The sequence below is a fragment of the Nicotiana tabacum genome, chromosome 11 (assembly GCF_000715075.1).
Source record: "Nicotiana tabacum cultivar K326 chromosome 11, ASM71507v2, whole genome shotgun sequence".
In the NCBI taxonomy this organism is placed as follows: Eukaryota; Viridiplantae; Streptophyta; class Magnoliopsida; order Solanales; family Solanaceae; genus Nicotiana; species Nicotiana tabacum.
Genome location: NC_134090.1, coordinates 77,180,540 through 77,207,725, shown reverse-complemented (window position 1 = coordinate 77,207,725; position 27,186 = coordinate 77,180,540).

The following is a 27,186-nucleotide window of genomic DNA, read 5'->3' as shown; positions in this document are numbered from 1 at the left end:
ACGTCCTGGGCCATGAAGCGTGCAATAAGGATTCGCAGGCCATGAAATGATGCTCTCGGGCTATGAGGATGGTGCCTCCGAACCATGATGCCTTTGAATAATGATATGCAAAAGATTAAAAAGGGACCCTCGGTCCATGACATAGTATTTTCGGGCTATGAAAATGGTGCCTCTGAACGATGATGCCTTTGGATAATTTGGCATTCTTTCAGCCCGTGAGATGCAGTACGTGGCGATCTTTTAGCCCATGCGGATACAGTATGAGGCGATCTTTCAGCCGAGCGGAGGCGATCTTTCATCCATGCAGATGCAGTGTGCGGCGATCTTTCAGCCATGCGGATGCAGTATGAGGCGATCTTTTAGCCGTGCAGAGGCGATCTTTCAGCCATGCAGATGCAGTATGCGGCAATCTTTCAGCCATTCGGATGAAGTATGAGGCGATCTTTTAGCCGTGAGATGCAGTATGAGGTGATCTTTCAGCCATGCAAGGATGAAGGCAGATGGAGGTAGAGCTTAACCTCGGAAGGCAGAATGGTAGCCTTATGCAATGCAAAAATGCAGATGGAGACAGCGTTTAGTCTCGGAAGGCATAATGGTAGCCTTATGCAATGCAAATGAATATGGAGGTAGAGCTTAACCTCGGAAGGCAGAATGGTAGCCTTATGCAATGCAAAAATACAGATGGAGGTAGAGCTTAACCTCGGAAGGCAGAATGGTAGCCTTATGCAATGCAAAATGTAGATGGAGATAGCGTTTAGTCTCGGAAGGCAGAATGGTAGCCTTATGCAATGCAAAAATGCAGATGAAGACAGCGTGTAGTCTTGGAAGGCAGAATGGTAGCCATATGCAAGAAATAAAATGGCAAATGGTAGTAGAGCTTTCATAGCTGATAGCAGATTGCGACATTGTGATTGCTGGGGACATTGTGACATACGGAATATCACTGGTGTGTGCGGATAGCAAATGTTGGTAATTGCAACGGTTCTGAGAGTTGTATTCCTGAATAATGTTTGTCCCATGGGTATATAGTATGTTTGATGATTTCGCAATCCAAGTGCCTGTATCTAAAGAAACATCGTGAGTTTTGTAAAGGGGGAGGTTAGTTCATATCCCCGTTGTCTTTGCTTGACCTGCTCGGCTTTGATCTGGCGATATTGCATGTATCATTGGGGTAGTGTTGCTAAACAAAGCAATTTCAGTAACATGTATGATTTTGTAAAAATACGACATAATAGTTTTTTTAGATGAACCTACGACTGTGATGTGGTTCGGGACATTGCAACCTCTCTTGCTACGGAATTTTGAGGGCCCTCCTCAAAAATTTTCCCCAGTTTGATGGGTTGACGCTTCTGACTGTTGCTTGCGACGATCGGCTGAAATTACTTTGGAATTTTGAGGGTCCTCCTCAAAATTCTGCCCCAGTTTCCAATTGCGGGGGGAGATGAAATTTTTATTGAATTGTGACCGAACCCATAGGGCTGCCTACGTATCCCCTCTTAAACGAGAATCAGGTCAGGCATAGTTCAAATTACATCATATAAGGGAAGCATGAAAATTACACATAGTAACGCTTGATCGCATTTGAATTGATCGGTTTTGGCCAGACTTCTCCATTCATTTCTGCAAGTATGAGGGCTCCTCCTGTCAGAACCCAGTGGACCATGTATGGACCCTGCCAGTTGGGAGAGAATTTCCCCTTGGCTTCATCTTGATGCGGAAAAATTTTCTTTAACACCAGTTGCCCCGGTGTGAACTGTCTCGGCTTGACTCTTTTGTTGAAGGCTCTGGACATTCTGTTCTGATAGAGTTGACCATGGTAGACTACATTCATTCTCTTTCCCTCTATAAGGGTTAGTTTTGCATAATGATATTTTACCCATTCTGCGTCGTCGAGCTCAGCTTCTTGTATGATCCTTAGGGAAGGAATTTCTACCTCAGCGGGAATGACTACCTCTGTACCATAAACCAGCATATAGGGGGTTTCCCTGGTTGATGTGCGGACTATGGTGCGATACCCCAATAGAGCAAATGATAACTTCTTGTGCCACTGTTTATACCCCAATAGAACAAACAATGCAGTCGCGGACAAAGTCTGCCACGACTTTCTTAGTTACTGCTCTGTAAGATGTTGCTTCGACCCATTTGGTAAAATAGTCGATTGCTACTAGGATAAACCTGTGCTCGTTGGAAGCGGTAGGCTCTATTGGTCAAATAACATCCATTCCCCAGGCGGCAAACAGCCATGGCGAGCTTGTTGCATTAAGCTCATTCGAAGGTACCTTTATCATATCTGCATATATCTGACAGTTGTGGCATTTCCAAACATACTAGATGCAGCCCGTTTCCATAGTCATCCAAAAGTAACCAGCTCGGAGTATCTTCAGTGCTAAGACATAACCATTCATATGCAGACCGCAGGTCCCAACATGAATTTCTTCTAGTAGCCTGGATGCTTCCTTTGCGTCGACACACCTTAATAACCCCAAATCAGGAGTCCTCCTATACAGGATTCCTCCGCTGTGAAAGAAGTTGTTGGATAGTCTCCGAAGTGTGCATTTCAAAGTAGGATTTGCAAGTTCTGGGTACTCTCCTTTTTGCTTCTTTAATGTAGGCACAATAAGCTGGCTGATCATGAATCTTTACTGGAATAGGGTCAATGAAATTCTTGTCTGGATGTTGTATCATAGACGACAGGGTAGCCAATGCATTGGCGAACTCATTCTGGACTCTGGGAACATGCTGGAACTCTATCCTCGTGAACCTCTTTCTTAATTCCTGTACATGATACAAACACGGGAGTATCTTGGAGTTCTTGGTTGCCCATTCTTCACGCACCTGATGTATGAGTAGGTCTGAATCTCCAATCGCTAGCAACTCTTGAACGTTCATGTCAATGGCCATCTTGAGCCCTAAGATGCAAGCTTCGTACTCGGCCATGTTGTTGGTGCAGGAGAACCTGAGTTTGGCAGACACCGGATAATGCTGACCGGTTTATGATACTAGGACTGCTCCTATGCCAACTCCTTTAAAGTTTGCCGCTCCATCGAAAAACATTCTCCAACTGTCATAGGATTCTGCAATGTCTTCTCCTATGAAGGATACCTCTTCGTCATGAAAATACGTTTTCAGGGGTTCGTATTCTCCATCCACAGGATTCTCGGCAAGGTGGTTTGTTAGTGCTTGTCCCTTGACCGCTTTCTGAGTTACGTACACAATGTCGAACTCACTCAACAGGATTTGCCACTTGGCTAGCTTACCAGTGGGCATGGGCTTCTGAAAGATGTACTTCGATGGATCCATCCTTGATATAAGATATGTGGTATATGCACAGAAGTAATGTCTCAGCTTCTGAGCTACCCAAGTCAAAGCACAACAGGTGCACTCTAACAGAGAATACCAGGCCTCGTACAGAGTAAACTTCTTGCTGAGGTAATAGATGGCCTGCTCCTTCCTCCCTATTTCATCATGCTGCCCTAGCATGCAATCGAAAGCTCCATCCAATGCTGCAAGGTAGAGTAATAAGGGTCTACTTGGCTCAGGCGGGACCAAGACTAGTGGTGTTGACAAGTACTCCTTGATTCTGTCGAAGGCTTTTTGGAAGTCATCGGTCCGTTTGGTGGCGAATTCCTTCTTCAACATCTTAAAGATTGGCTCACAAATAATGTTGACTGTGCTACGAACCGGCTGATGTAGTTAATACTTCCCAAGAAACTCATCACATCCTTCTTGTTCTTTGGTGGTGATAGTTCTTGGATGGCTTTGACTTTTGATAGATCTAGTTCTAGTCCTCGGCGACTCACAATAAAACCAAGCAATTTTCTAGCAGGAACCCCAAATGCGCACTTCGTGGGATTCAGTTTCAGGTTGTATCTTCGCAATCTATTGAAGAACTTCCTCAAATCTTCCATGTGATCAGTGGCCTTCTTAGATTTGATGATGACATCATCTACATATACCTCAATCTCCTTGTGTATCATATCATGGAAAATGGTAGTCATGGCCCTCATGTAGGTGGCCCCTACATTCTTCAGGCCGAACGGCATCATCTTGTAATAATACATTCCCCACGTCATAATGAAAGTCATTTTCTCAGCATCTTCTTTATCCATCCAGATATGATGATAACAAGAGAAACAATCTACAAATGACTGTAGTCCATGCTTGGCGCAACTGTCAATCAGGATGTGTATGTTCGGCAAAGAAAAGTCGTCTTTCGTACTGGCCCAGTTGAGATCCCGGTAGTCGACACAGACTCGGACCTTCCCATCTTTCTTTGATACCGGTACGATGTTGGCTAACCATGTCGGGTATTCTACTACCATGAGAACCTTAGCTTTGACTTGCTTAGTGACTTCTTCCTTGATTTTCAAACTCATATCATGCTTGAACTTTCTGAGCTTTTGCTTTACCGGCAGACATGTTGGATCGGTTGGCAGTTTGTGAGCCACAATAGACGTACTTAGACCAGTCATGTCATCATACGACCAGGAGAATATGTCCTCATACTCCCTTAGAAATTCTGTGTATTCCTTCTTTTCTGATGGCGATAAGTGAACGTTGATTCATGTTTCCTTGACGTTTTCTGCATCTCCCAGGTTAACAATTTCTGTCTCATCCAGGTTGGACTTAGGTCTATTCTCAAAGTTCTCAACTTCTTTGACAATCTCATCTGGTATGTCATCCTCCTCTGAATCAATGTCCATTTGTTGCGTTGTCTCATTGCATGTCACAGTTATTAGTTCATCAAGATAAGTAATAGTAATGTTGTATGAGTAAGAGTAATGAGAGAAAAATAATAATGAGTGTTGATTCATAAGAAAGTCAAAATGCTTTGATAAATTGCATAACTGTTTTGAACATTGGAGATCTTATTGTGGGAATAGAAATGCGAAAAGAAAATCATTTAGTAAAAAAATAGTGCATGATGCTTATTTTAGCCTTGCTACCCCGAGGCTCGCCGGGCTCTGGTTGTCCTGATGGTCCAATTATTGAGGCGTGCCCCTCTGCTCACAGTCTGTATGGAAGGGCCTTCCTCCCCCTCCTCCTCGAGAATAACACAACAGTCCATGTCATTGTCTTCTAGGAACAAGTTTTTTACCACTGCAAGTGCTTCTTCTTCATATGACCAATAAACAATGTCAGCCTATTGGAAAGTCTGCTCCAAATGCAGTATTGGCTGCTCCAATGGATAATAAGGACTGCGCCATAGTGGTGATCAGTTGTTGAATTCTTCCCAGGTGTACTCATATCCCAGACCGAAAGTAGTGCCATGTTTCTTGAGCTTTATGGGCTTAGCGATTCCTTGGAGATTCTTGTTGATACCCTTAACAAGTTCGTACCCACTCCAATTTAGTATACTATCGATTTTATTATCCTACCATTTGTATTTGTCAACAGCATATACCCGTTTAATATGGTGGTAAGTCTCTCCACCTAGCTTCCTTCTTCCTTTGATTGACGGAATGGTCTGGCGACTGTATATAGGGTTGTTGCCGTCGCCGTGAATGATCACCTCTTGATGATTCCATTCAAATTTTACTGCCTGATGCAGTGTTGATGCTACGGCCCTAGCGGCATGGATCCATGGTCGTCCCAATAGCAGGTTGTAAGATGTTGGCACGTCTATCACCTGGAAATCAACATCGAACCATGTTGGCCCCATTTGCAAGCATAGACTAATTTCACCAATAGTGGACCTTTGAGAACCATCGAAAGCTTTCACATTGATAGCTCTGTCCTTTATCTTGTATAGTCCTTTACCCAACTTCTTGAGTGTTACCAGTGGACAGATGTTGAGGCTGGACCCTCCATCGATCAGGATTCTGGTAATAAAATAGTCCTCGCATTGCACGGTGATGTGCAGTGCCTTGTTGTGCCCCAGCCCCTCAGGTGGCAGCTCATCCTCATAAAAGTGATCTTGTGGCTCTCCAACACTTGTCCTACCATGTTAGCCATTTCCCCACCAGTGATGTTGCTTGGTATGTATGTTTCACTCAGCACCTTTAGCAGAGCGTTCTTGTGTGCTTCAGAATTTTGTAGCAAAGCAAGAATGGAGATTTGCGCTAGTGTTTTGTTCAACTGGTTGATGACCGAGTATTCCTTAGCCTGTATCTTTCTCCAAAGATCATCTGGACCTATCTCAATGATGGGTGGCTGGTTGGAGGCCTGCTTTCTTGACTCGGCTAGATGTTCTGGGGTATAAACTCTACCATTTCTTGTCATACCCTGTACGGCAACAGTATCTTCGAACCTAACCTTGCCTTTCCTTCTTGCCTAGGCTGTATAATCCCAGGGTACAGCCTTTGTATGGAATGGTGTCATGGTCGACATCGCCACTGGGATCGGCGTGGCTATCCTTACTCCGAATGGAGCATGTGTATTGGGTGGCAAGACTGTAACTTCAAACGGTGTGGGTGCATTTGCTAGAGACACGAATTTGACCTCAATTGGTGCTGGTGTCTTTGCAGACGATGTCGCTTCAAATTCAAGTGGCACAGACATATTTACTTCAGTATCCCCAAATGGTTGAATCTGGACTATGATTGGATTAAGAGTAACTATTGGCTTCTTTGGGTCATTGCCTTCTGCGATCAACCCGATTGATCCCTTCGGATCCCAATCATCCTCTATATCAATCTTGTGAATGCCTCCACCTTTATGGTCTAGCAGAGGGCTATTGCGGACATTTAGAGTGAGTTTCTTTGCCACAATAATCTTGTTATCAATTAAAGTCTGGATATTGTCTTTCAAAGAACGGCATTCATCGATGGTTTGCCCTTTCATGTTGGAGTGGTATGCACAGGATTTGTTTGGGTTAACCCACTAAGAAGGGTTCTCAGGGGTTGCAGCAGGAATGGGGGTGACGTAACCAACAGCTTTGAGTCTTTCATACAGTTGGTCAATGGACTCAGCAATGGCTGTATATTGTTTTGGAGGTCTGTGATCAAAATTTGCCTGAGGTCTAGGGAAGTTTTGGCGTGCAGCGGGTGATTGATAGTGGGATGGTTAAGTATTATAGGTTTGGTAGACGTGAGCGAGTTGGGAGTATCTGGGTGAAGTAGGTTGATACGTGGGAGGTGGAGGTGATTGATAAGTGGGCGGTGGACCTTGATAGGAGGGTGAGGGTGCTTGGTAGTTCGGAGTAGGCTAATATGTGAGTGGAGGTGTTGGGTAAGTTTGGTATTTGATAGGAGATTTGGTCCTTTGTGCAACCATCATGGCTCCTACGTCCCTTTTCTTGGACACACCACCGGACTGTAAAGCTTTATTTGTAGCTTGCAAGGCCTCGAAGTTTGTAACCATACCGCTTTTGATACCCTCTTCAATGCTTTCGCCCAATTTGATAATGTCATAAAATTTGTGGCTTTCAATCATCATTAGTCATTCATAGTATTGCAGGTCCTAAGCCCGGACAAAGAATTTGTTCATTTGTTCCTCCTCTAAAGCAGGTCTGACCTTAGCAGCTTCGGACCTCCAACGAGTAGCATACTCGCGAAACGTTTTTGTAGGCTTCTTCTTCAGATTCTGAATATAGAACACATCCGACGCATTTTCTGTGTTAAACCTGAACCTGTCCATAAAGTCGGACGCCATGCTTACCCAGCTTGACCATTTCTTCGAATCTTGGCTGATGTACCAGAACAACGCATCTCCATTCAGACTCCTCATAAATAGCTTCATGCGGATTCTCTCGTCTTTTCCTACTCCAACCAGCTTGTCATAGTAAGTTCTCAAATGGACCCTTGGATCCCCTATACCATCAAACATTTAAAACTTTGAAGGATTGTACCCCTCGAGCAGTTCGACATCGGGTATGCAAAGATCTTCATAGTTCAGCCCCTCAATTCCCTTGCATCTTTCAACGCCTTGAATCCGGCTAGTCAACTTCTTAAGTTCCTCAGCCAGGTTCCTGATGAGCAGGTCTTTTTCATCAGACTTGGGTGTGCTTGAGATAGGTTGGGTGGAGTGTGGCATGGTCTCCTCATAGATGGGGGTGTTATGGTGGGTGTGAAAATGGTCATTTGTGGAGTTTTGGGGTTTTGGGATGAGTAGTGGAGTATTGTTTGGGGTGTGGCAAGTGTTGCATTGAGTCTTTGGTTATGATATGGATATTTTATACCATCTAGGGAAGGCAAATATGGTGGTCGACGCTCTTAGTCGGAAGTCTATGGGTAGTTTGGCTCATTTGGGAGCGGATCAGAGGCCTTTGGCTCAGGAGGTTTATCAATTGGCCAGCCTGGGGGTTCGTATTTTGACCTCAGACGAGGGGAAGGTTATGGTGCGTAATGGAGCAGAATCGTCATTGGTAGCTGAAGTCAAGGAAAAGCAGCTCATTGATCTAGCATTAGCACAGATGAAGGAGGCAGTTTTGGATAACAAGACTTCGACATTTTCACTCGGTGGTGAGGATGGTGTATTACGATGTCAAGGTAGGCTATGTGTTCCAGATGTGGATAATCTTCGGGGGAGGGTAATGGCGGAGGCTCATAATTCCAGGTATTCTGTGCACCCAGGTTCTACGAAAATTTACCGTGATCTCAAGGAAATTTATTGGTGGAACGGTATGAAGAGGGGTGTGGCGGACTTTGTATCTAAATGTCCGAATTGTCAGCAAGTAAAAGTTGAGCACCAGCGGCCCGGTGGGTTAACTCAGCTTATGGAAATACCAATGTGGAAATGGGAGATGATCAACATGGATTTCATGGTAGGGTTACCTCGCACTCAGCGCAAGTTCGACTCAATTTGGGTAATAGTGGATCAACTCACCAAATCAGCTCACTTCTTGCTAGTCAAGTCCACGGATACTGCGGAACAATATGCTCAATTGTATATCAAGGAAATAGTAAGTCTTCATGGCACTCCACTTTCTATTATCTCAGATTGAGGGGCCCAGTTCACAACTAATTTTTGGAAGAAATTTTAGCAAGGTTTGGGTACTCAGGTAAATCTCAGCACGGCTTTCCATCTGCAGACTGATGGTTAAGCGGAGCGGACTATTCAGATGCTTGAAGATAAGTTACGGGCTTGTGTCTTGGATTTCAAAGGTAATTGGGATGATCACTTGCCACTTATAGAATTTGCTTACAATAACAGCTTTCATGTTATCATTCAGATGGCCCCATTTGAGGCATTGAACGGGAGGAGATGTAGGTCTCCGATTGGATGGTTCGAAGTGGGTGAAACAGAATTGTTAGGGCCAGATCTCGTGCACTAGGCTATGGAAAAAGTTAAAATCATTCAGGAAAGGCTGAAAGCTGCTCAGAATCGCCATAAATCTTATGTGGACATTCGTCGAAGAAAATTGGAATTCCAAGTAGATGATTGTGTGTTATTGAGGGTATCTCCTATGAAGGGAGTCATGCGATTTGGGAAGAAAGGGAAGTTGAGTCCTAGATATGTCGGGCCGTATCGGGTCACTCAAAGGATAGGACAGGTGGCCTATAGACTGGAATTGCCCCCTGAAATGTCATTAGTGCACCCGGTGTTCCATGTGTCTATGTTAAAGAAAGTGGTTGGAGACCCATCCACCATCGTGCCAATCGAGGCTATCGAGGTCAATGAAGAGTTATCATATGAAGAAATTTCGGTCGCTATTCTTGATAGGCAAGTCCGCAAATTGAGAAACAAGGAAGTTGCTTCAGTTAAAGTGCTATGGCAAAGTCAACAAGTCGAGGAAGCCACGTGGTAAGCGGAAAGTGAAATGAAAGAAAAATATCCCCATCTGTTTGAACAAGTCTAGTAGTGATCGTGCGAACTCTTGTCTCTAAGTAAACTGATGTTGTGTTCAATCTGGTGCAAAGACACCCTATATTTTTCCCTAAATGCTTTACTATTGTAACTCCTCAAGTTGTGCAAGAATTATATGTGTTGTGATTAATTGAGTCATGCGCAAGCCCCTTTTTGGTAAATGAAAGTTTTGTAAGAACTCATGTGATAAGTGAATGATTAAAGGCAGTGTAGATTGGTAATGATTAATTGGAATACGTATAGTGTATTGGAGTGGTTGAACTGTATAGAACTCATTGAAGTGGCCAAATTATGTGCAGGTGCTAAGGTAATGAATTGTATACCAGTTGTAGGGATAATAGGGATAGCGTAATGGTTCTTGGAAATAATGTTTTGGGGGCTCTCTGACAGGTAGATAAGTCTAATTACAAAGGGAACTCTAGCAAAAAAAATATTCAAAAATTTGGAGTTTGCATATCATGTTTTCAAAACCAACCGATTTCCAAAATCCTCATTCGAGGACGAATGATTTTAAGTGGGGGAGGATGTAAGGCCCCGTGAAAACTTGTACTCAAAATTGGGTAGCTCGTGGTGCCAAGTCCCGAATATATGTTAGGAATGTGTAAAATTAAGCGAGCCGCGTTTTGGACCCTTTTGGTACTAATCTATGTTATAAAAAGTCAAGAAATATTGTTTTCCAGGAAATGCAATTCTGCGGTCTAGAATGCGGTCGTATAACAGATATGCGGACCACATAATTGCCGCAAAGTGAGTCAGTGTGTTGGTCGAATTGGAGGTTAAATATGCGGTCCAATATGCGATCGCATAACGGATATGCGGACCGCATAGTCGTCGCATATTTCCCTTGGGATTTTGTGAGGGGCAGTTCTACGGTGCACTATGCGACCGCATAATGAGTATGCGGACCGCATTTCTGCCACATACCTAGGCAGTGTGTTCATATTTTGGGAGTACTTTTGCGGTCCATTCTGCAGACCGCATTTCCACTCTGCAATCGCATACCTAACTCGGGCTCCTATTTTTCTAAATTTTAAACCCAACCCCTTCTTCAATAAAACACCCCAACCCCTTATTTTAACATATTTTCTAAACAAAACTAGAGAGAGAGAAGAGAGAATTCTTGAGAGATAAAGTCCTACCTTCATGGGCCGGGGAATTTCAAGTAATTGTCTTCATCTCCGTTCTTGCAGGTAAAATCCCCAACCCTTTTTCATTGTTTTCAGCTTTAAACAAAAAGGGGGATTCTCATGCATTAATTCTTGAAAATGGAAGTTGAGATACACATGCATGTCCTTTAAAACCTAGAATCTAGTAAGAGGAATTGGGTAGAACTAAAGATTTGCAAAAGAGGGGTTGATAACCTAAGTAAGTTCGGGCTGAGTTTGTGAACTTCAATTCTAAGTTATATGTGTTAACTTGTGAACTAGATTGACGGTACTAGGTTGTTGGTGAATTGGAAATAGAAGAAAAAAAGGGGGGAATTCGACTCCAGGTATGTATTGCTAACTTTAACCTTTGTAAAGTCACCTTGTTTGGTGTACGAGTAATTGGTATGTGTTACTTATGTGGACTATTTGTGAATTCTTGTGATTAATATGCCTTGAATGTTGTTGGTTAAGTCTCCCGATATAATGGTGTAAGTAAATGGAAACAAACCAAGTGTGTGTGTGAATGTGTTTATGTGGTAAGAGCTGTATAACAAATGATGGAAAGAAATTGTAATTGATGCAATTGAAACAACTGTGGTAATATCATATGTGACTTGTCGCGAGCGATTATCATTGTGACTTAAGTTGTATACGGGCTATTGCATATGATGGAAATGGTATTGATGTTTATAAAAATTCTTTGTGAATTGTTGTTGTTGTCGTGTGAAATGTGATTGTCCGGTGGGATCGGGTTGCGCGCCGTAACACGAAGTTATAAGGTGTGGGTTGTGGTGATAAGGGTGGCCGAGGTAATAAGGGTGAAAAAGTGATCGAAATCACTATTGAAATAAAAATATGTGAAAGTTGTGAAATCATTGATGTGATGAAATAATGTTGAAAGGGGAAAAGGAGAGATTGTGGAGTTTGTTTGGCTTTGGTTGTTCCTTTCATGTGCATTTGATTGTTGATTCTATTATTGTTTGTTATCTGTGTATTTCTTGATTTTACTTGGGGTAAAGTTTGTTCATACATACCAGTACAATTCAAATGTACTGACGTCCCTTTTGCCGGGGGCGCTACATTCGTGTTATGATTGTAGGTGGTTCCATAACAGGTACTCCAGCCCACCGACAGTAGCACTCCTTCACCTCCCGTCAGCTGAATTGGTGAGCCCCTTTCCTCTCGGGACCCTGCGTGGCTCATGCCGCTTATCCTCCCGAAAATTTTATTTTGGTATTTGCGTAAGGTATAGCCGGATCCTTGTTACCGGCAAGTATTGTAACACTCTTATGTATCTGTAGAGGCTCCGTAGACAGAAAATGTGGGTTATGTACTTATGTATTTTGGGCAGTATAACTTGTAAACCATGCTAAGTAACCATGTATGTTATGTAAATCTCGTAAGAATGTGTTTAAATTTATAAATGGCTATATCACTTGGTTAATGGGTAATGGAAACGTAGGGTATCTCGTGGAATAGGAAAGGCACCCAGGTCCGCTTGGCTGGGGGCTACCCGGTCGAGCGTCGGTCGCGCCCCTCGGTTTTTGGGGCGTGATAGACCTCGTGCCTCATTTTCTGCAAAACAAAAGGGTTAGGCCTTTACCTCCACCAAACTCGACTATTTAATATCAACAATTAGCATGAAGCCTTTAGTTCTCCAAATAAATGCATAGAACGTGATGATTTCCATTTGGGTTTAGGGAAACCCAGTAGACTTTGGACAAGGCTATCTTAAAGAATCATTATATGGACAACATAACTGACCCGACTAGGTTTGACCATGATGCATGCATAGTTTGAACAGAGTAAGGTTTCTATAGGGTTTTAGATTAGTACCCTTGAGCGGACAACTCAAGGGGGAAGGCACGGAACCATCGGCTGCACCGCTTATTGACTGGTTTTATTGCAAATATGTCTTTCCGAATTTAGGGGGTTAATGATATAAGAAGAGTGCAACCACTCATTATAAGCGTTGCTATGGTATTTGTTTGGCACGAGTGGAGTATGATGTTGAGCATGATTATGCAATAATTAAAAGCATGTTGGCATGTATTTGCACATTAAGAAAGCAATAAATACAGCAGTTTTATAATTTAAAGCAGTAATAAAGGAAAGAAACGAAGAATATAAGTCAGTTTTGTTTTGAAAAGAAATTAAACGCTTAAAGGAATTTTAAAAAGTAATTGCACATAAGGGAGGTACAAATTCACAAGAACAATCTGAAATGGTAAAAGCCTAAAGATCTCCAACAGAGTCGCCATGCTGTCGCGCCCCCTTTTTACCTCTTCGCATCGGAAAATCGGGTTTATGACATTATGGGTATAAGACAACTCATTCCTTTTGGGAACTGGGTTTTGCATTTGAAGAGTCGCCACCTAATGATTTAAGGTGCATTAGGACACCTATAAGGTTCACTTCTAAGTTTTTTGATAACCAGAGATAGGGTAAGGGCTTGAAATTATCCCAGGGGAAGGTGTTAGGCACCCCTCAGGATCCACTAGTGTGGTTCCCGGCCAGACAGTTTTTTGTGAATTTGTGCAATTTAGCAAATAGACAAGTATAGGCTCAAATAGTAGGGGATTTAAGTTTAAACACATAAGAGTTAAAAAAAGCAATTATTAAAAGGCGGATTTTGAAAAAGAAGTTACAATTCTATAAATACTTGAGAATACAAAAAAAAGGGGTCCTTGGTTTATTTATAACATGGATCACATCAATGCGATACCCGGTATGACACTCCTCAGAAGAGGGGATACACGTGGTATTAGCGCACCGGTCATCATATCCATATCTACCCTTCCCACCCCGTCGAGAATTTAAAGCGCAGATTGGTCTCTACTACTATTGCATGCTATTATCCATCCCACTCCTATTAGTCCCGGAGGAACTTAGGACTACTATTCCTAAAGGGGAGGTTTCAAAAGGTGAAAAAGCTAAAACGACATACAAAAAAAATATAGGACTGCATATTAGGGGAAACATGTAAATAACTAAAAGGTTCATGTATACCTCCTCAAACAAAGCACATAAATAGCATGACTTAAACACAGTTAGGGTCTGAATTTAAAGTGCTAAGGCAAGGAGAATTTTAATTGTTGAGGTAGACCAGTTTATTACATAACTCAGATAAGAAGTCCGAATCAAACCTGTCTGCTGGTTGTAGAAGTTACTGATTAACAAAGGCGGTTTCAGTTTTTATTGTCGTTATCACCTAAGGTTCGCCTAAGTGTTTGGGTGAGATCCTATAAACATGATATCTATTGCTAATTCAGAATGTAGTAAAGCAGTAACAGTTCTACAATAAATGATTTGAGATCCTTTAGACATGCTTTCTAAACCGCGTTGAATAAAGGAGTAAGGCTGTTTAAAACTAATTTAGAACAATATGAGTTAGGCTGATTTTAAACTAGACTGATTTCAGATTTTATAGACGTTGATATCTATTATTGCTAATTTTAATTCCTATAGACATGATATCTAGTCGAACGTGAAATGAAGCAGGCAGTATTTACTTGAATCCTATAGGCATGATTTCTATAAAGGTACTAATTTTAATGATGTCAGATTGTAACCACTTAGATCCTATGAGCATGGTGTCTAAATATGGTAATAAATATGCAGAATTGAAGACAAACCCTATAGGCATGTTATCTAAATGTAGAGTTAGACATGCAAAATTTTAAAGAAAACAGATCTTATAAGCATGATATCTAAATGCAGAGTTAAACGTGCAGAATAACAGATCTTATAGGCATGAAATCTAAATGCAGAGTTAAACATGCAGAATTTAAAACAACAGATCTTATAGGCATGATATCTACCCTTAAGCATGCACAATTACCCAGCCTTTTTCACTAGACAACCCTAATATTTATTACAAATTATTACAAACTGAATAATGAATTGCATCAGAAAAGTGTAAAAGAAGAAGTTACAACCAGAGAAAGACTGATTCTTGACTTCGTCTCTGAGTTATGGAATAAACCACCTCAAATGCCACTTGTTTCAAAGCCTTTCTCAGACTTGAATGTGTCAAAGTTCCCTAAGGGTCTCAAGGGACCCCGGGCAATGCTTACACCCAAGTTTGAATAACCAGATAAAGATGAGTGCAGTGTGGAAGGGTCATCCCTTATGTGTCCAAGTTCAGAGGGAGATCATGGGTCCCAAAGCAAGGCTCACACAAGAGGGGAAAAACCTAAGTCTAAGAGTATAGTGGAAGTGCAAGAGCAGAGATTTTGTTTAAAACTGGGTTGATAATAGTAAGGTGTAAGCGTAATTTGAAAACAGTAATAGTAAAACTAATACTACACAGAATTAGCATTTTTTACAAAGGGGTCAGGGGTTTGGGAATACATTATAGGGAGCATATGACCCTAAGAGGGGTCAGGTTTGGACATGCACAGCAATAGCTGGTGCTGGCATGCCCATAAACCAGCCGGAGAACACAACACATAGAGGGGATATGAAGCATATAACCCCAGGGAGGATCAGGTTTGGGTCATGCACAGCAATGTCTAATGCTGACATGCTCTCAAACCAACCCAAGAACACAAACACATAGGGGATATGGGGGTTTGGGATTCATAAGTCATAATAAGTGACTGACATAGTTCATACATAAGAAAAATACATTAGTTCAGAAAAGGAAGGGGCAGATTACAGCATGTTTGGTAATGTATCTGGATTAAACACAAGCGGGAAACAGGCAAGAGTGAAGGAAATAGTAAAGAAAAATGTTGTTGTTGATGCTGGAAGATTAATTAGAACATACCAGTAAAGAGGCAAATGTAGAAAAGGAAAAGTAAGCAAATTTTCCACAGCCTAGCCTTGGCTTTCAGTCGGCTATACAAGGCAGCAACACAAGCAGTAACAGAGAAAAGAGAGAGAGTTTTGAGTGAAGTGTGTGTTCTGAACTCAAGTGGTTCGTGTCTGTTTTTGAAAGAAGAGGGGTGCAGGGTATTTATAGTTTTGAAAATAGATGAGGAATAAGGTAATAAGTAAAGTTCTACCCCAAACATGGAAATAATCACAAGTCAGAATCAATTACACAAGTGACTCCCTTTAATTAAAGAGTCATTGTTTAACGGGTAATGACAGAGTCAAAATAAGGAAAGAAGATCAATTTAGAGACAAACTGATTATTGACATAAAAGGAGTAGTAAAAGCATTAAGTAAGTAATCAAGTCTAAGCACGGAAATATGCTTATTTTGGGAAAAGGTTCAGTAAGGCAAAATAAGGAAAGGAATCAATTAACTTTAACAGGCGAGTGAAATTAGAGTTCATAAAAGAAAGTTTTTGAAATCAGTCACACGATTGATATCAATCAAAGAAGAAACATGCTTCTGCACTTCAGTATATAAGTAAAGTGAACAGGGTCATCAGACATGCGAGGCCAAGCACATTGGCAAAAAAGATAATCACAAGCATGCAGTAGTGGCAGAAATAAGCTATGGTTCAGTCATAAAGCAAATATTCGAAGCATAGTAATCAAGTAAGTCAAGTCACATTGAATTCAATAGTGAAGAAAACAGAGTATCAGAAACATGTAAAGGTCTCACAGTAGCAGGTGAGGAAACCTTTTGAAAAGTTAGGGTTTTCGACATAAGTTGAGTTAGAAAGATAGTAAAACTAAGAATCAGATGAGTCACATAAAGAAAAGAAAGTCTAAAACAAAAGCTTTTAGTCGAGTCAAGTACTCAAACAAACAATTTTAGCCCCAAAGACCTAGGGCTTTTCAACAACAATCGAGCTTTAAAATGGTAACACAAATAAATCAAACAAGAACAAGGAACTTAATTAAACAAGTATACATTTAAACAAATAACTTCAGGATTCGAATGAGACCCAAAAGAAATTAGGGTTTTCAACATGCTGACTCAAGTAGAAGGAAAGCATAACAAACAGTTCGAACATAGTAAAGTCATAAAACAACATCGAGAATCAGAGAAAAGATTTTTGAAATAACTTAAAGGAAAACCCTAATCAGAACAATGAAAAGTCATTTTGAAAACAACATTGAAGAACCTTCGAGAAAAATGCTTAAAAGTTGATGTAAGCACAGATCTAAGGTAGATATGAAGGAAATCGAAAGATCTTAGAGATTAGGATTTCAGAAAACCCAAAAGAAAACGAGAAAGATCTCGAAAGTTAACGATCTAACCAGAAAATGCCAAGGACCCCCCTTGAAAGGCTATGAACGGCCAGGAAAGGTCATGGATGGTCGGAGAAAGGCCATGAACACCAGTCGAGCAAGGACTGGACCAAACTCCTTCGAAGTCTGGTCGTGAAACCATAGAACCAAACACATATGAGCCATGAATGGCTGGTACAGGTCTCAAATGACCACGGAAGGCCATGGATTAGGTAGGTATCAGGGTAGATTAAGGTTTGGTTTGATGGCGATGGCTAGGGTTTGTAGGAGTTTCATAGAGAGTTGAGAGAGAAGAGGGATTCAAGGGCGGCGGTTGGTGAGAAATGAGATAGGTTTAGGGGTCGTTTGGGGTTAAAAAGGAAAGAGGGAACGGGAGTCGTTGATCTAAATGATCAACGGCTGGGATTAAAGGGGTTAGGTAGGGAGTCCGGGTTGCAATTAGGTTGGGAAATTGGGTCTGATTTGGGCTAAATTTCAGGCTATAATTGAAATGAAATTGAGCTATCATTTAAATAGCCATTTTTCCTTATTTAAAATTAAAGAAATAGTAAATTGATTTGTGGAAATAAATTAAAAGTACTAAATGATTGATGACATATAATTATCAGTTTAAAAATACGGGACTTCATTTTCATGAATAGAAACGCAATTAAATCTTAAAAGAGGCTAATATTGCAATTATGCAATTTAGTCTTTAAAAATACTAAATACATTTGTAAAAATATGCAAAAATTATCTTAGCTATATTTTAGCATAAATGTTAAAGTATAATAAACGAATTACCAAAAATAATAATTTTGAAAATAATTATTGGGTTTTTTATGGATAAAATAGGGAAATAAATTGGTTTAAAAACCTTTAAAAATTAAGGAAAAAAAATAATAAAACATTTGGACATACTTATATATGCATACATATGCTATTTTGAAGGTATTTGCATATTGAAAAATATATAGGGAAAATTGGGTATCAACAAGTAAGGTAAAGGTGAAGAAGGTACGAGATACTCAAGTTCAGAAGGTTATGAATAGTCCAAACTTCAGATATAGGGCTAGAAGCTCCATAATTCAGTATTCAGAACTGATAGTGGTGTCGTCATTAGCATATCTTCCAGCTTATGGTTTTCAGGTACCGAGAAGTCTAGTTACAAGAGTAAAGAAGAGCCAGAGGAGACATGATGTCTCACTTGAGGTTCAATAATAACATAAGAAAATCTATAGTGCTAGCAAGTTAAATGAAGGTTGCGAGTAGTATGGATAGATACATGTAGGACGCAAGTTAAAGTATAGTAGAGCGACAAAATTTAGGTAGACAGGAGTAAAGATAAGAAAAGGTGAGTGGGGAAGTGACGAGAATCGGTAAGACCTCAGGATTAATCCCATCAAAATGAGAGAGTTGATGGTTTTCGCAAATTATAGAAAGCTCAGTATATCTTGAATGAACTCGGAGCAGTTTAAGACTAGGAGTATTTAGAAGAGATGGAATGTTGCCCTTGTAGTAGAATAGGAGTGTGATAAATGATAAGAGGATGTCTAGGAATATAGCTTTCGATTGAAGTAATGATTCAATGAGAAGGGATTTTATGAATTGCACGGGATTAGAATACCTCCCATAAGATAAATCAAATTGAGATGCTACGAAATATGGTTATTGAAGTATAGTATCATCCCTAAGGTGGATCAATCAAATAACTTCAGATGTTAACCGACGAGACATGAGCCCTAATGAAAATGTATTACATAAAAATTTTCAAGTTATCACTATTGGATTAATTTCAACATTAAGGTGAATAAAAAATAGTTGGATAAAAGTTACAAAGTATGATATGAGATTAGGTTGTCAATCTTAAGATGACCAGTAATAAGGAAGCATTAAAGGACGTAGATTTATACATATAGGATAAGCAGCAAGAGAGTAACCTGGAGTTGGGTAGCACACCTTGGTAATAATAAATCAAAGTAAGTGGTATGGTATAGTATGACCTACCTAGATTTAGTAAAGACATAAGTATAGATAACCGAGGCTATGAAGCAGAATATAGCAATAGTCGTAAGTTCGACAAAGTACCGAGCGAAGAACTTCACTATACCTATAGATTCCCAGAGGGACAACTTGTCATACTTCTATATATGTTCACAAAGTGGGGCCTAAATATTGGCTAAAATCTAGAGTAAAAAGGATAGAAAAGTCGCATAGGCACGCATAAAAGGACATAGTCATACAGGTTGCATGATAGAAGGTAGCAATAGTTATGAGGTTGAAATAATTATGACCACAAATCGTGGTGTGAGAAAGAGGCCTAAAAGGGGTAATGCCCTGGCATTTGGATTTAGTCGCAAAATAGTTATCTTGAAGGAAAGGACATTAGTAAAGTATTCATAAGGGTTATGGGTAATGGGACTGATAAGCGCATAATTCAAATTTTGAGGACGAATATTCCAAAGGGGGAAAAATGTTACACCCCATGTTTTCGTACGTAAAAGTATGTCGTAAGTCAATTGATGTAAGCTCGAAAATCTGATCATCTTTGGAAGTACATAAAGTAAGTTAGTTATGTTACCTTGGAGGTAAAAATATTTATGATCATGAATAACAAGTACCATGATGGTTGGAAGGCTTAGAAGCTAAACGAATTGAAGAAAATAAGTTTTGGCGAAAGTTGACAAGTTGGGAATATTATAACATGTACTTTTGGGGTGAGACTAAGGTTCTTAACATAATAAGGAGGTTATGTTATGAGTTATTTTAGTCGTATGATAGTTGTGTGTTATGTTTTGATGTCAAACAAGTTGTGGAACAAAAGTTGGCAAAGGTCATCACAAGTTACATTCAAAAATATGCTAAATATTAGGTCAAATGTAGCTAAGCATTTCTCCCAATATACTTGAAATTACGGGATGATCCACCTACAAAATTGAAGATCTACAAGTCTAGTTTCCAACGCATTAAACAACTCATCAATAAAATATTGTAGTAGAGAGATATTTTCCTTTTCGGGAGACCATGCAGACTGGTAGGTGACAAGTAGGTGCATCGCCTACTTGTTTAAATGAAGGGACAAAATAAATCCCCAAAAGGGGGCAGATTGAGGGAGGCCAAGGGGCCCTTTATATGGGATTATCATCTCATATTTTCAACATAATCTCATGGGCAAAAAACAAGAGAAAACCCTTGCAACTCTTTCCTAAAAAATTCCACACAAACCCTAGGTGATTTCGGGTGATACGAAGTGATTCTAGCACCGAAAAACCCGGACAGCTTTCCAATTTCCCTTTCTCCTTCTTGTAGCTGCGTTTGGGGGGCTGAATTTTGATGAAGATGAATTAGGTTTAGTGGGTTCTACTCAATATAAGGTCAATTTATGCTTCTCTTTTTCTTAGCTAAGCTTCTACGAGTTGTAGCTCGATCATAAAGACTAGAGCTTGCGAGTTTTGAAAGAGCAGTATGTTGTTTGTTGTTGCATAACTATTGGCTAGTTGTGAACTTATTTTTAAGTTGAATTCATGGTTGGTTTATATGTGAATAGGCTTAACTATATATTATTTGTTGTGTTGCTCGATTTGAAAGAAAAGAAACAAGTCGGAAACATGTATTAGTAATCTAAAAAATTAATTTTGAGTTGCTGAACTTGTCGGACTATTATGGGGTCATTTTAAAGTTGTATTATGGCTGAAATTTGTAGGGATAATTTAATAAGTGGAGGTTAATGTTATTGTTAAATTTTGGAAGGAAGAAGTGGTTTAAAACTATAATTGTTTAGTCACAAACCGAGCTTGCCTCTCATCGGGATTGTTAAACTATTTTGAAAGGCTTATTATGAGTATTTGTTGATGTTGTTTGGGATATTGTTGGCTGTTGTAACTTGTGGGAAGCCATATAAACAGGTGAGGTTCTATCCATTTTATCATAGAATAAAGTGTATCGTTCAAATGCGATAAGTTATGGCATTCGAATTGTGACGACAGTATTGTTCATTGCTTCCAGACAAAGGAGTTGCAGGTTAAGTTAGCTTGAGGATTGGACTGGATATTTTGAGGTATGTAAGGTCTTCCTTTAATTTATTTGGCATGATTCCGTAAGTTATGTTGCCCTTATAAGGAATTCAAGGGGACAAGACTTTGTATACGTACTATACCGATGATTAAGGTCTGTTCATGAGTATAGTCATACGAATATTGAAATGGATTGTGTTGATCGTAGTCTCATATATTCTTATGGAGTAAATAGAGCCTTCCGAAAGGTCCTTGTCTTTTGTATGTAACAAGACGTCTAGATGTTAATTAAAAATTATGTATGAATGGTCTGACAAATCAGAAGCAATATAGTGTTCGTATATTGAGGGATAGTTAGATACGAATTGTTCAACAATGTATCATAATGTATAGTTGCAAAATGATAAGAATTTTTTGAGCTAATGTGGCACAACTTCCAATACTTACACGCTTGTGTTTACGAAACTGATAAAGACCCACGGAGATAGGTATGATACTCTCAAGTTAAATAAGGTTATTTGTATATGAGGGTGATGTTAAGAGATGATATATGTTACCTATGGAGTCATAAATTATAGAATATGATAAGTTCAGCAATAAGAATATAAGTTGATAGAGCGTAAATTCCGCAACTCTTGTTACGTATTGATGAATGGATATATATATATATATGTGTGTGTGTGTGTGTGTGTGCGCGCATGTGTGTGTGTGTGTGTGTGCCTAATGAGTAGCCTCACAAGTTAAGAACACTACATGGCTATAAGTAGAAAGAATCATGTAATCCCCAGAAATGAGTGGTGATGTGAAATAAGGATAGAAGTATGATTTAAAAATAATTACAATGTTCTTTATGACTAAATAATGTTGAATATGAAGGATGACGTAGAGGGTGGCTAAAGAATAAGGATTGGTTATTGTAATGAGTTACTCATGAACTTGTATGTTTAAGAATACGAGTTTATGTATTGATGATTGAATGATGTATGCATGAGTGATATGAAATAAATATGAATATGACATTATCCCTACGGACGGTCTATGAACGCGCAGGGGTACAACGAAGCCCTATGGACGGTCTATGAACGCATAGGTGTATAATGAAGGTTGGTTATGGACAGTCTCAGTTGCACGCATAGTCAGACCTCAGTATTATGAGTCGTATGGAAGGTCTACTATGTTACTCGTATAAGACACTAGTTATTCATGTTTATGAGTGAGCCTTACGGACGGTCTCTTATAAAACGCGTAAGTGCCACTTTCATGTTTCAATGTAGCCTAGAGATGTTTGATATGTCTGAGATAAGTATTCAGATATAAGGTATAATGGCTAGAAGAATGTTATAGATGAAGTTCCATAATATGATGGTTTCCAGTACATATAGAATATGGGAACAGGTTCAGATATAACATGACACGAATGAGATGTATATACGACATTAGATGTTCTCGGCCAACGGAGCCTTCCCTTTTTAGTCTACATCCTTTGTAAGGTAAGTTGGATAGTTCAATACTTAGATATGTTACGAGTCAGGATAAGGTAAGTATGATTCCAGGATTTCATTGACCCTCCAGATTACTTTCAGTATATCATATATACATGTCAGTTCAGTTTAATTCAGTTATTCATATGTTATCTGCCTTACATAGTATATTTCTTTGTACTAATGTCTCATAGTCGAGGCACTGCATTCATGCCTGCAGGTTCAGGTATCCAGTTTGGCAGGCTCTTGTCATAGACAGAGTTGATATCCAGCTGAGGATTGGGAAAGCTCTATTTCATCCGGACTGCAACCGAGTCAAGAGGTTATCAGACTTTCTTATGTATGTATGTGTATGTATGTGTGTGTGTGTGTATATATATATATATATATATATACAGACACTTATGGGTAGGTCAGTTTTCATGTCCTAACCATATTTTGATGTCAAATACTCTTAGAGACTTTGCAGACACAGGTTCATTATGTATAGTATATCAGAGGCCTTGACAGCCTGTGTGTATTCATGTTTTGAGTATGATGGTTCGCAGCTACAGCATTTGCCCGCTTACATTCATACCTTATGAGTTGTGTCTATGTTGTTCCATGATAGTTACAGGAAGAATAAGTTCAGCCAAGTCAGCCTACGTATGTTCTAATTTTCATCGATCGATCATGAGTTATAGATTGGTTTGCTCGGGCCATTACGACATCAGGTGCCAGCTACGCCTCCCCAGGTTAGGGCGTGAAAGTTTTGTCTTCTCCGCATTCGCATCATTCTGTCCGCCTTCGCATAATGCTCTTTATCTAGGCTGTGATTTTTCCTTCATCATGATCGCACCTTTTCTCTCGCGATCGTAATGGGTTGCCTTGGAAACTGGTAATTCTTTCACTTTGTGATCGCATGAGTTCACACGCGATCGCATAGTGCATTTTGGGGCAGTAGACATTTTCTTCTTTGCAATCGCATTATTCCTTCCGCGATCGCGATGTACAATTATCTGGGCAGAATATAAAAGTACTCTATTCCCAGAGTTATCCATTTTTAACATTTTTGGAGTTGTAGAGCTCGGTTTTGAGCGATTCTTCGTGGTTTTTTCGAGCAAATCATTTGGGTAAGTGTTCTTCACCTAGAATTTATTATATTCCATGATCTATCTTTATTTTTATCATTTAATTAGTGTTTTGAGTTGAGGAAAATGGGGATTTTGAAGAAAACATTGAAAGTGTAAAATGATGATTTGAAGGACGAATTGGTATCGGAATTTGATAATTTTAGTATGGTTAAACTCGTATCAAAATGGGTTTTCGGGTTTTGTAAAATTTGTCGGGTTCCGAGGTACGGGCTGGAGGGTCGACTTTTGTGTTGATTTTTAGTTTTTGGATAAATATTTAAGCTTTATTATCCAGAATAGTTTCTTATGAGTTTTATTTATGCTTTGAAGTTATTTTGGCTAGATTTGAGCTGTTCGGAGGTTCTTTCACTTGAGAAGTTCATTTTAGAGTAACGGTCTATCTTCTTTGAGGTATGTATCTTGTCTAACTGTGTGGAGGGGAACCACCCCTTATAATTTGAGTCTTTTATGCTAATTGTATCATGTAAAGTCTGTGTACGTGAGGTGATGAGTACGTGCTCGGGCTTATTTGTGGAAAGTTGACTTTCTAGGGCTCGTAGGTTCTTAGGTTCATTAGATATGAAATTGTTTTGTTATGCTAAGTTCCCCATTTGCTAGTTTCACCTCTACGTGTTTTATTTGGAATTAATTGCTTCATGTTCCACTCTTATTGCCTATTTGACTCTTATGCGCCTTAACTGAAGTTGTTGCCTCTTCGATTGTCATGCTATCCTTTCCTAATTGCTTATCCTTATTTGAAATTATTATTATCTCTTTTGTAATTGTCTATCCTTAATTGAGGTTATGATTATCCTTTCCGTTGCTTATCCTTAATTGTAATTGTTGTACCTCTTTTGTGATTGCTCAATCCTAAATGAAGTTAGTTATCCTTTATCATAGTTGCCTCATCCTTATTTGGAATTATCGACTCATGTTATCTCCCTTGTTGAGCTATTCTTATTGTGACTAGTAATCTCTATTGCGTTTATTCCTTGTGAGTTCGTTCTACCGTTTCTTGGTGTTCTAAAGCTCTAGGGTTGATTTACTTGTCGTATTCTCATGTATTGTTATTGTTGTTGCTGTGGTACTCAGTTTGTTGAGCCGAGGGCTATGTGTGGTTGTGGTATTGAGACTATTTAGTGGAAATATTGTGGAATATGGGCACATGTTGTGAAGGACATTCTATTGTGTTGTTGTATTTTTGGCACGTAATACTGTAGGGATATTTTGTTCTGCTGTTTGCACAAGGTTTCTGTCGTGTTATTGCTACTGTTGATTATGCACATGCAGCGTGAAAAGGTGGGCTATATCTTTTTGTTTGCTCATGTGGCGAGATAAGGTGCGCATTTACTTTATTGTTGCGCACATGGTGAGACAAGGTGGGCTATGTAGGGGATTGATTTGTGATGACATGTGATGGCCTGGGGGCATTGTCGTTGTTGGTATTTGTGTAGTGGCGTGCCTAATCTGTGTGAGTTTTACCTTATGCAAATATTGGGAATCATTCTTACGTGTCGTTCATTTTCTCTACTCTTGCTAGTTGGCCTAAACTGTGATAGAACACTTGCACAAGCATACACGTAGTTAATCACCCCTATCGGTTTAAGAAGATGGATCCTGATATTATTGATTATTTACACACACCCTCATCTAGTTGCCTTCTATGTGAGAATGGATCTATTGGCATATGAGTCGCCCGTGCACTTATCAGTTATAATGAGGGCATTAGATGTCAAGTGCTTAGGGTTCACGAATTGGGACCCGTGACTTGTGAATATTTTGAGGTTTGCTACCTCGTGGAGATTGTTGGATAAACCTGGTGTGAAAGCGGTTATTCTTATCGAATTGCTATATCGAGTTGTTACTTGTCTTTCCTTTAATTGTTTCACCGAATTTAAACTGTGTTCGGCTTACCCTATTGTGTTATTACTTGTTTTGTTACATTGTTGCTTCTATTTCCTATTGCAAGCACCGTATTATTGGTGTCATTATACGTAGTTTTGTAAAGATATCGTACTCTGTTAGTTTTATACCTCGTCACTACTCCACTGAGGTTAGTCTTTATACTTACTGGGTACCGCTATGGTGTACTCATACTATGCCTCTGCATAATTTTTATGCAGATCCAGGTATTTCGGAGTCAGTCGATCATTAGCTAGTTGTACGGATTTGGCTGTGGAGACTCAAGGTAAACTTGTTGCTCCATTTGCAGGCTTTAGAGTCACCTTCTGATGTTGTGGTTACATTGTTTGTCCTTATTTCGAAATAGTTGTATTTAGAGGTTTCTCTAGCAAACTCAGTAGAGCTTATGACTTGTACTACCGACTTTGAGATTGTAAATTGTATAGAGATTTCTATTCCTTATTGTCAGAAATTAGTGAAATATTGTTATTAATTCAGTTAATGTTAGGCTTACTTAATCCCTAAGACTAGGTGCCATCACGACATTCTACGGAGGGAAATTTGCGTCGTGACACTAGAATAGAAATATGTATCCAAGGAATGCATTAGGGACTTTTCTACATCCTACAGGGTATCAAGCCTAAGTCTTTTGAAGAATTGGCTACACGTGTTCATGATATGGAGTTAAGAATGTCTTAAAGTGGAAATAAAGGGCCACCTATTTATGAACCTCGCAAAGTGAATGATAAACAAGAAATAAAGAAAGTAGGTAAATTTTTGCCAAAATTTGAGAGCAAAGAATCAATGAATGTTAATGCCTCGCCATTAAAGGTCACTACAAAAGTGAGTAAGAAGCAAAGTATGAAGACAACGTCCTTATAGGATAAAGTTGGCCGAAAGTTAGCTCTGAAGGAAATGCAAGCGAAAGAATATCTTGGACTCCGATGCCCCAACAATTTTTGAAGAACTCCTTGAGTTGAAACTCATTGAGTTACCTGAAATGAAGCGGCCAGATGAAGCTGGAAGGACTAATGATCCAAATTATTGCAAGTACCATCGGTTGATTGGCCACCCTATTGAAAAGTGTTTTATCTTCAAGGAGAAAGTCATGGACTTGGCCGCTGAAGGAAAAATCTTGCTCGAGGATGAGAAAGAAAGTTCGAATCAAGTATCTGTCACTTTTGGTTCACTTGATCCCATTGTCCTTTGAAATTTTCGAAGTACATGAATATGATGGAATCCAAACTGTATCATCACCAAATATGGTTATTTGGAGACTTTGAACCTATCGATGTGATCAAACCATTGCTTCTCCCTATAGTGAATAAAGTAATAGTAGAGGAAAGATCTCAAGAGGAAAGTGAATCATGTGATGGTCAAACTGATTATGAAGGTTGGATTCTTGTGACTCGGTGGAGACACTGCAAGACAAGTTCACAAAGGGAGTCAAGTAAGCAATTTACTAGGGAAAAATAGTGAAAAGACCCAAGAAGGAAATGATAAAGAATAATTGGAAGAAAACAAAAATGGAGGAGAATCACTATCAAAGGCTACATCCTCCAGTGACATTTGATGAATACATGCCAAACTGGTTACGCCCACAAGCTTCATATATATATATATATATATATATCAATTTCTCATGTTGTAAG